General features: G+C 39.7%; 1 protein-coding gene and 1 pseudogene across 6 annotated transcripts in view; one reads left to right on the top strand and one right to left on the bottom strand.

The window, feature by feature from the left end:
• AKT3 (AKT serine/threonine kinase 3) overlaps positions 1-16,269 on the bottom strand; it is a 325,618-nt gene that overhangs the window by 142,982 nt on the left and 166,367 nt on the right. The gene's annotated exons all lie outside the window — the stretch shown is intronic.
• On the top strand, positions 6,850-7,166 carry LOC126066659 (60S ribosomal protein L36-like; annotated as a pseudogene).

Below are 16,269 nucleotides of genomic sequence, written 5' to 3'. Positions count from 1 at the left end.
CATCTGAAAAAATATACAGGAGTGGCAGGCGCCCTGGTAGAAAGCAACCCCAGGAGAGGAGGTTTGTTGAGTGATCACTACATGCCAGGCTGGACACACCGCATAGTTCAGAAATGTTATTTTCCTCACTTTATAGATGAGCGGATTGAGGTTCCGAAAGACCTCACACTCTTGACATTAGAGCCACAACGAATTCTGGAGACTTATGAATAGCCAACCCTAAGAATTTCATCAAAAGCACATATAAAGATAATCAAAGCGTCAGTACTGGAATCCGCCCTTTATCTGGACAACACTTTAATTTCTTGAAACTTCAGGGAGATGGTACTGGTATTTTTCTTTACATTCAGGAACTCTGATTCCAAATAAGTTAGCTTGACTTTAAAAGGCTTCCAACACAGCCACAAGGAGGTCTCTGGGTCTTTATTATAGCAAGAAAAAAAAAATTCCTTTTTAAATCTGATTTAAATAACGCACAGCAAGCTAAACACAGAGTTCACTTTAGAATAATCACTCATCTCTAAGAGAACAGAGAAAAAAAAAATCTCACCTTAAATCTTTTGTCAGTTTAGGTTATTAGGGAAACGTTGATTTCCATCAGGGTCAGAAACTAGCCCCATTCCCGCGTGTGTCTTTAAGAATGTGTAGGTAAGCTGGAACAGGTGCAGGTGGTCCTTCTTTAGACTTACTCTAGTTTGTCAGAATGGACTTGATGGCAACGGGTTTGGTATTTTTTTAGTTAGTGCAGGAAAGGGCTCAGAGCCTTTTCAATGACTTAAAACTGCATGTGCAGCGAATGAAGGTGATTGTGATGAAGAATTTGTTTCTACTAGGGGTGAGCTCAAGTGTTTCAAAGTGAGGGCAAACTTACATAACATTAAAGGAGCCCTGGTGTTGTGGTAGTTAAGAGCTCCACTGCTAACCAAAAGGTCAGCAGTTCAAATCGACCAGCTGCTTCTTGGAAACTCTATGGGGCAGTCCTACCGTTGTCATATAGGATCACTATAAGTCAGAATCAACTCGATTTTTTTTTTCTTTTTTTTGGTAAAGGGCAAGTAAGAGTTGTCCCTAAATCAGATGTTCGTAACTCAGGGACTGCCTATCCTTCGCCAAAATTTATTCTTTTTAAAGAATTAACTACCAAGTGATTATTTCCACTCAGTAATAGTTGTTTCACCACAACATAAGATTTCAGATATCTGACATCTCACTTAATCCTTCCAATAAAGTTCTAAAGTATTATCATAGTTTTCATTCTACAAATAAGAAAGCAAAACCTGTTTTGATTTGTAAGTCACTTGTTCAAAATCACACAGCTGGTAAGGTGGTAAAACCGACTCTCGAATCCAACTTTCCCAGCCCTAAATCCTTGGCTCTTCTCAGTATACCACATCCTAGTTTCAGGGATGTTAGTAGCTTACAAGAGAGGAAATAAAGTTTCTTTCTTTATAATAAGCTTTATATACTTAGCTTTCTACTTCTGTGCAAATCAATGATTCAAACAGGTGACACACGGAGTATTAAAATATTTTCCCCCAAAGAAACCTAACCAAACTTATTTAGTATTCATAGTAGCCATGCATTCAAGAACAATTGCTATTTTCCTGGTGAATATTACACTTAAAAGCAACAGTGGACTTGGAGCACATGATTGTAAGGTAGGGGAAGCTAATAAGCTGTCAAGAACAATAGTGTCTCAGGATGGCTTTATAGAAATTACATCTGAAAAATGCCTGTCAGATTATTGGCACATGGCTGAAAGCACATTTGAAATATTCCTTGGACAAAATGTTAAAAATCTAACATGAATTAGCATTAGTAACTACAGTTGTTCAGGTTTGTCAACCTATGCCCACTTTGCTGATTTCTTAGCTGTAATAAAATAACATGTCTATAAGCAAAACATGGGTTTTTGGTAGTAGAAAAAGAATAGAGATGTCATTTCTAAAGTCACAGAAATTCCAAATAATTTATGAGGTAAACAGTAAACCTGTAAATAAGTCTGACAAAAACATGATAACAAAACGTCCAATTTCCACAGAACTACTGTGAAGCTGAAAACCCTGGTGGCCTGACGGTGAAGAGGTTGGCTGCTAACCAAAAGGTCTGCAGTTGGAACCCACCAGGCGCTCCTTGGAAACCCTATGAGGCAGTTCTACTCTGTTCTACAGGGTCACTAAGAGTCAGAACTGACCCGATGCAAACAGGTTTGGTCTTTTGGTTTGGATTGTGAAGCTTGAAGGAAACAATGCATATGAATCATCCTATAAAGGAAGTATTTTATATTTATTTTTAACTACCTTACAAGAATATCCTATAGAGATGGAAACTTTATCTGTGTGCTTTTGGAAGCAATAACTGTTGCTGGTTGGATGATTCAATTGTCATGAACTATTCTGGCATGTTTCAAAAGCACTGCCATTTTAAAGAATAAAAAATGTCTAAAAATGCAACCGTGGTAATAGATTCTGAGGGCATGGGTTGGGGGGTGGAGGAGAAAGACAATGACAAATTGGTCCAAAAGGACACAGAGACTTCATAGTTGGAGGACTATTGTGCTGACAATTAGCAACAGAGGAAGCAGAGCACAAAACAAATGAATGAAAAAAGCTGAACTTGCAATGAAAGACCTTATTATAGTGCAGAAACACGATTGTAATAAAGAGGCAATGTACTCGCCTCTATAAAACCTTCAAACAAGCACCCTGTCTCTTCTCGCTGCCCCTGCATTTCATTTTTCGTTAGCATCTGCTTGATTATGTATTACCGCCACCCCATAAGAATGCCTCTATATCTTTCTTGCGTTCCACGGCTTAAAGCTTCTTCCCCACCACTGTGGCCTTGAACCTCATTTAACTTTACTCAAAATATAATAAATGCTTTTAAATTAACATAAGACCTAGGGGGGGAAAAACCCAGAAAGGTGGTGATTTAGCATGTAACACAACTGGAGAGGCGCCAACATAAACACGTGTCCCTGAAATCCAGCTTGTGAAAAATGCAGCGATTGTGTAATTCACTCTAACTAGCCAGACGATTCCACCTCTAAGAATCGGTGTTTCTCCTATGACTTTGTTGATATAATTGGAAAAGCCATGATGAAATCTTCACATGCTAGTGATTCCTCTGCAGTAAGCTTCAGTTTCCTTAAATGGAAGTACACAAAAGCCCTAAAACACATCTTCGCGTACGAGTTGAGAATGATAAGGTTAGATCAATGAAAAACCCACAAATAAAAAAAAAAAAAACAACTGCCACCCAGTCAATTCTGACTCATGGCAACCCGACAGGACAGAGTAGAACCACCCCATAGGGTTTCCAACAAGTGGCTGGTGGATTTCAACTACTGACCTTTTGGTTAGCAGCCAAACGCTTAACCACAGTGCCACTAGGGCTCCTACAAACCAGTATAAAACCAAAACCCACTGCCATCCAGTCGATTCCGACTCATGGCGACCCTATAGGATAAGAGTAGAACTGCCCCCATAGAGTTTCCAAGGAGCACCTGGCGGATTCGAACTGCCGACGCTTTGGTTAACAGCCAGAGCACTTAACCACTATGCCACCAGGGTTTCCATACACTGGTATAGAGACATGGAAAGCCCATACCCTCTGAACTGCTCACACTAGAAAATCTCTCATCTTCAAGTCCTAAAGTAGCCAGAGATGCTATAGTTAAGCAGTACTATGGAAAAAGCACTGGCCCTGAAAACTGAAAGCAGTTTAGCTCCCAGCTCCATTGCTTAATAGTTGCACGCTCAGTGGCAAATTCTATGAGCCTAGTTTCCCCGGCTATAAACTAGAGATACTGTTTATCCTGCCAAGATGTTAGCAGAACTGGCAATATGTAAGTGCAGTGCACAGTACAGAGGTGCTCAGCAAATGGCAACATCATCATCACCTTTATCATTGCTACTACTTCCCAACAGACTGAAAGTTTCAAGAAATTATCATTTGCTGCTGATAGGCAAATCACTGAATTTTAGAAGAAGAAAGGACTTTAGAGATCCTTTAATTTCCTCACTCTAGAGATGACAGAAAAGAGCCCTGGTGGGGCAATGGTTAAGTGCTCTGCTGCTAACCAAAAGGTCGGCAGTTTGAACCCACCAGCCGGTTCATCAGAGAAAAGATCAGGCGATCTGCTCCCATAAAGATTATAGCCTAGGAAACCCTATGGGGCAGTTACACTCTGTCCCATAGGGTCTCTAAGTCAGAATCGATTCTACAGCACCCAACAACAACACAGATGACAAAACTCTTGAATCCCAGGTTAACCGACAAGCTCAATATTACACAAGTTTCAAGCAAATAGTCAACCACCTGGCTATCACCTCCATGCTTGTCCCTTTGTTCTAGGACAGACAAGTACCATGTTTCGTAAAATACGCCTCTGGAGAACAGTGAGAGTTTGCTATTAACCTACGGAATACAATACTTGGCATATCACTAAGCAGTTGAAAGTGCTAACTAAACATTAATTGAAGGAGTAGTCATCATGAACCCCATATATAACTAATGGGGTTTAAGCTAGGTGTTAGACAGACCAAAGTTCAAATCACAATTCTACCATTTATTTGCTTTGAGCCTCTGGGAAAGTTTCTTAATCCCTCCACGTCTCAATTTCATTATCTAGTATTTACTTCTACAAATCTGTCTTGGAAGAAGTACAACCAGAACGCTCCACAGAAGCAAGGATAGTGAGACTGCGTCTTACATACTTTGGACATGTTGTCAGGAGGGATCAGTCCCTGGAGAAGGACATCATGCTTGGCAAAGTACCGGGTCAGTGGAAAAGAGAAAGACCCTCAACGAGGTAGACTGACACAGTGGCTGCAACAATGAGTTCAAGCATAACGTAAGGATGGTGCAGGACAGGGCAGTGTCTTGTTCTGTTGTGCATAGAGTCGCTATGAGTCGAAACTGACTCGATAGTACCTAATAACAACAACAGTATTTACTTCATGTTGTTCCTATGATGAGAAAATGTGAATATATAAATAAAGTACCAACCACAGGTAAGCTCTTAAAAAATGTCAGCTCTTTCCTTAGTTCCTTCCACCCCTATTTCCTATGAGCTAATCATAAAGTACAGTGGGGATTAAAGCACCAAATATAGGGAGCATATAGTCATTCTTCTAAGTACACTTTTTTAAAACTTATAATTACACACACACCTCTACTTTCTAAAAAATAAAAATTTAAAATGAAAGATATTTAGTATCTCTTAGTATATTTTAATAAATAAACATTAAGTCAGGTAGGTATCTACATTTAATTTAACCAAAAATGATCTATGCATTTAATTAAAGTATAAATGAGTATAATCAGAAAGGCATGCAAAAATCATTATTTTTACCCTTCTAATGCAGATGGGTGTCATGGAAGAAGATGCTGAGATCAGTAACAACAACAGTACAAGATTTCTTAGCTCAGCACCAAAGGCTGGCTGGTGTTGGGTGGTGGTACACATGCAGTAAATTTTTATCAGAAAAACTGAGATACATTTATTCATCATTAAATGCAAAGAAGTACAGGGTAGTCCACCAGCCTTATTACATACAGGCTGTAGGTGGTGACCAAAAGAACCCCTGGCACAGGTATGGCTTCTCTGCACACACCCCTCTCTCTACTCCCATCCACATGCCCTCAGATCTCCTACATAAAAGAAGTGAGATTTTGTTTAAACAGGTAAAGAGATAACATACACTTTTTGGGGCCCTGGTGGCACAGTGGTTAAGCATTTGGCTGCTAACCAAAGAGTCGGCAGTTCGAAACCACCAGCTGCTCCTTGGAACCTTATTGGGCAATTATACTCTGTAGGTTTTTTTACTCTGTCCTATAGCATCACTGTGAGTCGGAATCAACTTGACGGCAATGGGTTTGGTTTGGTTTGAGTACACTTTTCCAAACTAAAACTGCAGTTCGAAACTTTTCTAGCTAAACACAAAAACTGAGAGACCAATAATTTTTAAGGTGAAATTTTAAATGAAATATTGACTTGAGTCAGTAAATCTTTTTCACACTCAATATTGCTACAGAAACACATATAAAATGCCAGGCAGTTTAACAGGGTACCTAGTGCCTAACTCTGATCCTGAGAGAACTGTCTAGTGTGACTATGGTAATCTGTTAAATATTTCAAGTGCCAGACTTATTCCTATCATTTATCCTCTTCCTTCTTTTGTATTTTTCACTCTATACCAGGGATAGGGTAATAACATACCGACTGGAGCTTTCTTTCATTTCTGAGGATTTCATAGCCACTTAATTCAACAATAAGGGAATCAGCTAGTTTCTCAGAAATAATTTTTCAAATTAATGTTGGACCTATTACCTGGAATGTACTTCACTCTTTCAAATATGACACACTTTTCCGAACCATCTCAATTTCCAATGAAGCTTTTCTTGATGATCCAGTCCTTAATGACGCCTCCCCTTTCCTAAATTCTTACTGCATAGAGTCATTGTAAACTTACTTCAGAACTTAACCATAAAACACATCAAAGTACCAGTTCCAAGGGTTTATGGTGGATTTTTGCTATTTAGTCAATAAAGGCTTCAAAGCCCAGGGCAATATTACGCATCTGTGGAATAATGAAATGAGCATGGGCTTTGGAGTTACCATTCTGTAAGACATGGGTTCAAATTCTAGTGCTGCCATTTGCCAGATATGTGACCTTAAAGCAAGTCACAGAACCTCTCTGGGTCTCTTTAAAACAGGGAGTGTAATACGTACCTCACAGTGTTGTGAAAATTAAATGAGACAACATACGTTGAAGAGCCTAGCACACAGTAATCTCAAAAAAGGTTGGTTTCTTCCACCGCAGCAGCCACTGAAGAGCAGCAGCCATGGCTCTGCACTATCCCATGGCCATAGGCCTCAAATGAAGGCAACAAGGTGACCCCAAAAGTGAGCAGGTCCAGGCACAGCCACCACCATGGGTGCCTCACCAAGCATACTACGTTTATGTGGGAGCCTGTCAGAGAGGGATGCAGTTTTGCCCAGGAAGAGCCCACCATGGGGCTGCTTAAGGTCTCCAGGGACAAGCGGGATCTGAAGTTCATCAAGAAAAAGGGTGCTGACACACATCCATGCCAAGGGGAGGCAAGAGGTGCAGAGCAATGTCCTGGACACCATGAGGAAGGAGGCTGCCAAGAAGGCCTGAGCCCCCCACCCCTGTGCATAATAAAGTCTTGACAGCTAAAAAAAGAGGGGGCGGGTATGTGGTTTCCTTCCTTATTTCCATTCTTTTATCTCTCAGTACTTGGTACAATGTTGAGAACATAATAAATCTTCAATAAAAGTTTTTTAAATATTCACAAAAATTTGGATATCCTAAAAAATATATGTATACATTAATTTTTGATAACTCCTGTATCTCCAAATTTTGTTACTTTAAATTGTACACACATGCACAGAGGGGAGGAAATTTCAAGAAAGAATAAATGTGCAAGGAAAGACTAGGAAAGGAAGTCAAAGGAATAAGAGGTAATTTGGGGATAAATTTACATGTGGGGTGTTCCTTTACTTAAGCATCTTTGGACACAAGCGATCACTGATTTGACCTCAGGAGAAGTGGGAAGAGAGAGAAAAAGAAGGAAAGGAGGAAACGAGGGTGGAGGGGATGGGGGCAGAGAGGAAAGGAGAGGACAGTGAAGGGAAACCAGGGATAGGAAAGCTTATGCTGGGATCCCTCTTGTTTGCACGGATAACTTAATGTGAGCTGTTGAAGCTGGTCACTATTTGTCTGCCTTTTCCTAAAAACAATCCTCATTCCAGACTCCATTTTACTGAAAAGTGATCATCTAACCAAATTAATGACAATTTCCATTCCAATGGATCCTCTTAGAACAGTCCAAAAGGTACTTAATGATTTTATGATTTGTACCGAGGAGCCCTGGTGGCACAGTGGTTAAGTGCTTGGCAGCTAACCGAGAGGTCAGCAGTTCAGACCCACTAGCCGCTCCGCAGGAGAAAGATGTGGCAGTCTGCTTCTGTGAAGACTACAGCCTTGGAAACCCTATGGTGCAGTCCTACTCTGTCCTATGGGGTCGTTAGGAGTCAGAATCAATTCGACAGCAACATGTTTGGGTTTGGGGGATTATCTGTATTAAAAAACAAATCCAACTTCTGATTTAAAAGAGGTTATGAATAGCAACACAGGTCTTCCTCAGCCTACAGAAGCTTTGTCTTCAAAAGGACAGAGTTTTAAAAATTTGATCTGCACGCAGACCCTCTAGTCCCCACTCAAAGCCTTAAGGCAGATTCAGTAGTACTGCCCTTTTGGTCAATAATGTCTTATTTGCCCAGAAGGAGACCATGGGCAAAGTTTGAAGGTCTATCTTTCACTTTGTTTAGTCATGAGGACTAGCTGCTACAGATCAAACTTCTCTGCATTAAATGAAACTGGGATTTTTCCCTCAAACAAGCAGCTGGCCTAAACTGCAAGAGATTGTTGTGAACAGGTTCTCCTTAAAACTTGTAACGGACTTTAAAGACGTTTACTCTCCACTCCAATGTAATTTAGCCAGAGAGGGATGAATATCAGCCATTTAACTGAAAATCTTCCTTCCACATTACATTAATACGAGTTTTATTTGCATAGCACTTTACAAACTGCAAAGTGTTTTCACATGTATCATCTCATTTAATTCTCACCATAATCCTGGGAAATAGGTATTATTCTCATGTTTAAAGATGAGGAAAATGAAGGTCAGAGAAGTTATGTGATTAGCCCAAGGTCACACATCTAGTAAAGTTAGTAGAACCAAGACTCAAACCCAGGTCTTCTGACTCCAGGTCAGTGACCTTCCAGTATACCAGGTATTACAATAAATGCTAAAAGAAACTAAAAAATGAGCATACACAGTCATTGTCCTCTAGGTGTTAAAGCACCCCCTTGATCCTACGTAAGCTCCTACGCTCCTTTATATTCTGATGCATGGAATTCAGATGGCAAAGGCTGCAACTCAAAATATCAGCATAGGAGCAAATCAGGAAAGAGGGGTGAGCAATCTTGAAAGGTACTTGTAGTGATATAATGAAAAAACTATTAAAGCAGTAATAGGAAACATAAATGGCACACATATAAATTTATGTTTGTAACAGCACATAACGGATGAAATCTTTTAGAGCCGCAGAGAGCTGCTCACACGTGGGAGCTAGATTTGAAACTCTAGACTGCCATAATCGTTTCCATTAAAATGGGACTACACTTTTTTTTTTTTTTTTTATATTTCTTGTATAATGTAGACAAAAAGGGAGGAAGAGTAGAAACTTGAAGAATTTTTTTTCTTGTCAAACTGGAGTGTGATTTGAATGAGAGGAAGGAAATATGTGACTAAATGTGGTATTACTACTTTTTTCTAAAAACTATCTCCTTTTAAAGTAATTTTTAAAAAGGTGGTCTCCATCCCTAATTCTAAACTTGGTTTGTAAGTTAAATTTTGAAAATATACCACCACATATAATAATCTTTGTAATACTGTGGTGGCTTGTGTGTTGCTCTGATACTGAAAGCTATGCCACCTGTATTTCAAATACCGTCAGGGTCACCCATGTTGGACAGGTTTCAGCAGAGATTCCAGACTGAGACAGACTAGGAAGAAGGACCTGGCAGTCTACTTCTCAAAAAACTGGCCAGTGGAAACTTTATGAATAACAGCAGAACACTGTCTGATATAGTGCTGGAAATGAGCCCCTGAGGTTGGAAGGCTCTCTAAATATGACTAGGGAAGAGCTGCCTCCTCTAAGTAGATTTGACCCTAATGACATGGATGGAGTAAAGCTTTCAGGACCTTCATTCGCTGAGCGGGCACGACTCAAAATGAGTCAACAGCTGCAAACATCCATTAATATTCAGAACATGGAATGTATGAAGTATAAATTAGGGATATCTGAAGTTGACAAAAATGAAACAGAATGCTTGCAGATTGACATCCTAGGCATTACTGAGTGGAAATGGACTGGTATTGGCATTTTGAATCAGACAATCACATAGTCTACTATGCTGGCAATGATAAAATGAAGAAGAATGGTGTTGCATTCACTGCCAAAAAGAACATTTCAAGATCTATCCTGAAATACAACAATGTCAGTGACAGGATAATATCCATATGCCTATAAGGAGGACCACTCAACATGGCTATTATTCAAATTTATGTCCTAATCACTAATGCCAAGGATGAAGAAACTGGACATTTTTACCAACTTCTGCAGTCTGAAATTGATCAAACATGCCATCAGGATACACTGATAATTACTGGTGATTGGAATGGCAAAGTTGGAAACAAAGTAGGATCAGTAGTTGGAAAATAAGGCCTTGGTGACAGTAACAATGTGGAAGATCACATGACAGAATTTTGCAAGACCAAGGACCTATTAATTGGAAATACTTTTTTTCAACAACATATATGGTAACTATACAAGTGAACCTGACCAGATGGAATACACAGGAATCAAATCAACTACATCTGTGGAAAGAGTTGATGGAGAAGTTCAATATCATCAGTCAGCACAAGGCCAGGGGCTGACCATGAAACATACCATCAACTGCGCCTATGAAAGTTCAAGTTGAAGCTCAAAAAAATTAAAATAAGTACAAGAGAGCCAAAGTACAACTTTGAATATATCCCACCTGAATTCAGACAAGCTCAAGAATAGACTTGACACACTGAACACTAATGACAGAAGACCAGATGAGTTGTAGGATGACATCAAGGACATCATACATGAAGAATGTAAAAGGTCATTAAAAAGACCTTTTAATCTTTGAAAAAGATCAAAATGGATCTAAAACGAGACTGTGAAACCTGCTCTTGAACGTCGAGTAGCTAAAGTGAAAAGAAGACTCGATCAAGTAAAAGAGCTGAACAGAAGACTTCAAAGGTCAGCTCAAGAAGACAAAGTCAAGTGTTATAATGAAATGTGCAAAACCAGGAGTTGGAAAAACAAAAGGGAAGAACATTCTTGATATTTCTCAAGCTTAAAGAACTGAAGAAAAAATTCAAGCCTAGAGCTGCAATACTGAACGCTCCTATGGGCAAAAAAACTGAACAACGCAGGAAGCATCAAAAGAAGATAAAGGAATATACAGAGTCACTGTACCAAAAATTATTGGCTGGCGTTCAGCTATTTCAAGAAGTAGCACATGATTAAGAACTAACGGTTCTGAAGAAGTCCAAGCTGCACTGACAGCACTGCCGGAAAACAAGGCTCCAGGAATACACCAACTGAGATGTTGCAACAAATGGATGCCGTCTTAGTCATCTAGTGCTGTTAAAACAGAAATACCACACATGGATGGTTTTAACAAACAGGAGCTCATCCTCTCACAGTCTAGTAGGCTAGAAGTCCAAATTCAGGGCATCGGCTCCAGGGAAGGCTTTCTCTCTGTGTCAGCTCTGGAGGAAGGTCCTTCTCATAAATCTTCCCTTGGACTAGGAGCTTCTCAGTGCAGGAATCTCTGATGCAAAGGACACACTTTGCTCCCAGTGCTGCTTTCTTGGTGGTATGAGGTCCCTCACTCTCTGCTTGCTTCCCTTTCCTTTTATCTCTTGTAAGATAAAAGGTAGTGCAGGCCACACCCTAGGGAAACTCCCTTTATATTGAATCAGGGATCTGACCTGAGCAAGGGGGTTACATCCCATCCTAATCGTCTTGAACATAATCTAATCTTGCCTCATTAGCCACAGGCAGAGATCAGAATTTACAACATGTAGAAAAATTGTTTCAATCACAAAATGGAGGACAACAACATAATACTGGGAATCACGACCTAACCAAGTTCACAAGTATTTTCTGGGAACACAGTTCAATCCATGATAGATGCCAACACTGGAGGCACACATTTGTCTCTGCCAAGAAACTCTGAAGACAGCTACCTGGCCAACTGACTGGAAGACATCACATACTTGCCTGTTCCAAAGAAAGGTGATCTAACAGAACAGGGGAAATTATCAAACAATATCATTAATACCACATTCAAGTAAAACTATGCTGAAAATAATTCAAAAACAGTTGCAGCAGTACATCAATAGGGAACTGCCAGAAATTGAAGCCGGATTCAGAAGGGGACATGGAATGAGGGATATCACTGTTGATGTCAGATGAATCTTGGCTGAAAGGAGAGAATACCAGAAAGATGTTTACCTGTTTTATTGATTAGGCAAAGGTATTCAACCATGTGGATCATGACAAATCATGGATAATACTGCAAAAAATAGGAATTCGAGAACCCTTAATTGTGCTCATGTAGAAATACATAAACCAAGAGGCAATCATGTGAACAGAACAAGGGGATATGCATGGTTTATTATCAGGAAAGGTATGCATCAAGGTTGTATCCTTTCACCATACTTATTCAATCTGTACTTTGAGCAGATAATCCGAGAAACTGGACTATATGAAGAAGAACATGGCATCAGGATTGGAAGAAGACGCATTAACAACCTGTGATACACAGATGATACAACCTTGCTTGCTGAAGCACTTACGGATGAAGATCAAAACACTATATAGCCTTCACTATGAGTTACACATTAACATAAAGAGAACAAAAATCCTCACAATTGGACCAATAAGCAACATCGTAATAAATGGAGAAAATATTGGAGTTGTCAAGGGATTTCATTTTACTTAGGTTTACAACTAACGCTCATAGAAGCAGCAGTCTAGAAATCAAACAACATATTGCATTGGGCAAATTTGCTGCAAAAGACCTCTTTAAAGTGTTAAAAAGCAAAAATATCACTTTGAGGACTAAGGTGCACCTGACCCAAGCCATGGTATTTTCAATCGCCTCATATGCACGCAAAAGCTGGACAATGAACAAGGAAGACCAAAGGAGAACTGATGCATCTGAATTATGGTGCTAGTGAACAATACTGAATACACCACGGACTGCCAGAAGATTGAACAAATCTGTCTTGGAAGAACTGGCTAGAATACTTCTTAGAAGCAAAGATGGAGGGACTTCATCTCCTGCACTTTGGACATGTTATCAGGAGGAACCAGCCCCTAGAGAAAGACACCATGGTTGGTAAAGCAGAGGGTCAACAAAAAAGAGGAAGATCCTCAATGAGATGGACTGACACAGTAGCTGCAACAAGAAGTTCAAATATAGCAACAGCTGTTAGGATGGTGCAGGACCGGGCAGTGTTTTGTTCTGTTATATATTGGGTTGCTATGAGTCAGAACTGACTCAACGGTCCCTAAGAACAAAACAATAATGCAGGGTAGGAAAAAATTTTTGATTAACTGTAATTCATTGTGTGATGAATTTTTTAAAGCATGGCGTCTTTTCCTTACAATAAGACAAACTTATTACCAGATATCTGCCTAAAAACCTGACCACAAACAAAGATAAGAAAGCACCAAACCTTCAAATGATCAAGTATATAAAATGGCCTAAAAAAACTCACTTAAAAAAATATATATAGGGTTAGGAATTCTATATGCAATTGAACCTAACAGAAATGTAGCAATTTATGTCAAAAAAAAATTTTATGGAATATTAAGTAATAAAAGAGTAATACTGAAAATATTACAGGGTAGAGTTATGTTTTGGTATGTTTTTAATTGTGGATATATAATACATCAAAAAATGAGAATTCTGTTTATTTAAAGCCCATTTGCAAGGTTCTTTTTTAGGGGAGGGATGAGTCTTAAAAAGAATTTTTCCACAGGAGTGTTATAAATGGCGGTTAGTTTCCCTATCAACCCACGAAAGCCTATTAAATTCCAAATGCTGTTATATTTTGGTGGGGAGAGAGGTGGAGAGGCTAGCAATACAGGTGGGGTGGGCAAGAAATATAAACAGAAACTAGAATTTAATGCCAAATAATCGTTCATTTTTCTTTTTTAATCGTTCAACTTTCAAAATGACTACAACTTTAAAGAAAGTGAGGACGTAAGAGAGTCTGAACCCAAACTTTTATGGCTTCTTTAATTACTTAAGATGTGGAGGGAACTAATTCCTTATTTAGCTAATTTCCTGAGAACCTTGGAGCTTTTATTTTCCTTTTCTTGACTCTACCACTAGATGACTAGTATAATCACCTTTCATTTCCAGGAACTTTTGTCGAAGGCATTCCAGATAGAAAGAATGGCTAGAGCAGGAGAGGGGTGAGAAAAGGAGTAGATGACCAATCTGGAAGAGTTGGGAAATTCGGGTAATGATCAGATGTAGGGGGCACTAAGGGATTTTAACTTTTAGCTTATAAAAATGGAGAAAATGTGAGGCTTCTCTGGGCAGTGTGCACAAAAAAGGAGATGGTATCTGCAAAAGAATATTTTTTGAAGACAAATCTATGCTATGTGTTACTTCCAGATTACAGAAGAGAATATTTCAACGAAAAAGGGATAGACTGTTAAAGTAGGCCAGGTGGGAACCGATCAACCTCACTGAGAATTCTTTCCTCTTCCAAGCACGTACCAATCAAATATCCTCTGTCCTCCAAGGCTCAATTTAACCCCACCAACTATTTCTTCTCTCGACTCTACAATGTTTATTTTCGGTAAAATTCCCTTTGGCACTTGCGGGGAGAGGGTGGTCCTAGTTTTCCACGTCGCCCTAAGTTCCATGTGATTATCTTCCAGGGCCAACGACCAATGTCTACACACAAAGATGGCCCTGTGTACTTCTCTGAGCGTCCACTGTAGGTACGCTGTTGGTGGTGTTAGCTGCTGAGGAGCCGATTTCAACTCATGGCAACCCACGAGCACCGCACAGAACTGCTCCATAGGGTTTTCAAGGTTGCGACCTTTTAGAAACAGATCGTCAGGCCTGTTTTCTGAGGTACCTCTGGGTGGGCTGGAACCGCCAGCCTTTCAGTTAGTAGGTGGGTGCTTAACCATCCACACCACCCAAGACAGATAGACAAATGCTCAAGTCCTCCGTGGAGAAATGATTCCCATTTTTTGAGTTGGGCGAAGTACTTCATCTGAAAGACACTGGTAAGTGTCAAACTGTTTAGAGTCTGTGACTACTAGGTACCCTGAAACACAAAGGGCAGCAACCACGTTTGTGTGTATCCTACATTCTTTACAGCAGCAATGTAACGTTTCTGTACACAGATGATCTCAACCTAAAATCATCAGCAAACTGTTGAAAAAAAAATCTTATTTTTTACTCACATCTTTATAGCACTATATTTACAAGACACCTTCACATATAGTTCATATTTAATCTACCCAAAGGATGTTGTTGTTGTTAGTTGTCATCAAGTTGATGCCGACTCATGGGGGCCCCGTGTGTTACACAGCAGAACTGCTTCATAGGGTTTTCTTGGCTGTAATCTCAATGAAAGTAGATTGGCAGGCCTTTTCTTTCATGATACCAAAAGCATTCAAGTACAATTTGTTTGCACCACCGAGGAACCTTCAAATATTATTACCTAAGGCTTGGGGAATTTATACATTCTACATGCAAAAGGGTATCTGGCAATTTAAGTGCTGCCACTGCCATTCAAATCCAAATTCAGGTCCCATGACTCTAAATCTGGTGAAAATGTCATCATCCTGGGAAGAAAGGGGGTATAATACTGAAATGAGGATGGAGAGATTTGAGTTTTAATCTTCATACTTAACTACCACTACCTACTAAGGTGACCTTAAATAGGTTATTGACTTTGTAAAGGCCTAATTTTTCTCATCGAAAAAGTAAGAAATCTGGACTAGATGTTTTCAGACACTCGTTGGAAAATAATTAAGCCCTAAAATAGAGCACTGGGAGACGAAAGATAAATAAGACTAACCTCTTTCCTTAAAAGAACACATGGATTAGTGGATGAGACACACACATTGTACTGGATTGAAGAGTGTCCCCCAAAATTCATGTCCACCCAGAATCTGTAATAGATCCTTTTGGAAATAGGGTTTTTGCAGGTGTAATCAAGTTAAGATGAGGTCATACCAGGCAGCGTGAATCCCAAATCCAGTATACTGTTACCCTTCTAAGAAGAGTTAAATTTAGATACACACAGAGAAGAGGATGCCATGAGAGGATGGAGACAGACATTAAAGTGATGCACGTGCAAGCCAAGGAATACCCAGGACTGTCGGCAGCTACCAGAGGCTAGGAGAGAGGCAGGGAACAGATTCTGTCCCAGAGACTTCAGAGGGAGCACGGCCCTGATGACACCCTAATTTTAGTCTTCTAGCCTCCAGAACTATGAGAAAATAAATTTCCATATTATTTCCCAGTTTTGTGCTATTTATTATGGCAACCGTAGGAAACTAACATACCCAGGAATAAGATAACCAAGAAA

The sequence above is a fragment of the Elephas maximus genome, chromosome 24 (genome assembly GCF_024166365.1).
Source record: "Elephas maximus indicus isolate mEleMax1 chromosome 24, mEleMax1 primary haplotype, whole genome shotgun sequence".
NCBI classification, from domain to species: domain Eukaryota; kingdom Metazoa; phylum Chordata; class Mammalia; order Proboscidea; family Elephantidae; genus Elephas; species Elephas maximus.
The sequence above is the reverse complement of the archived record's forward strand: the minus strand, read 5'-3'. Positions and strand labels throughout refer to the sequence as shown.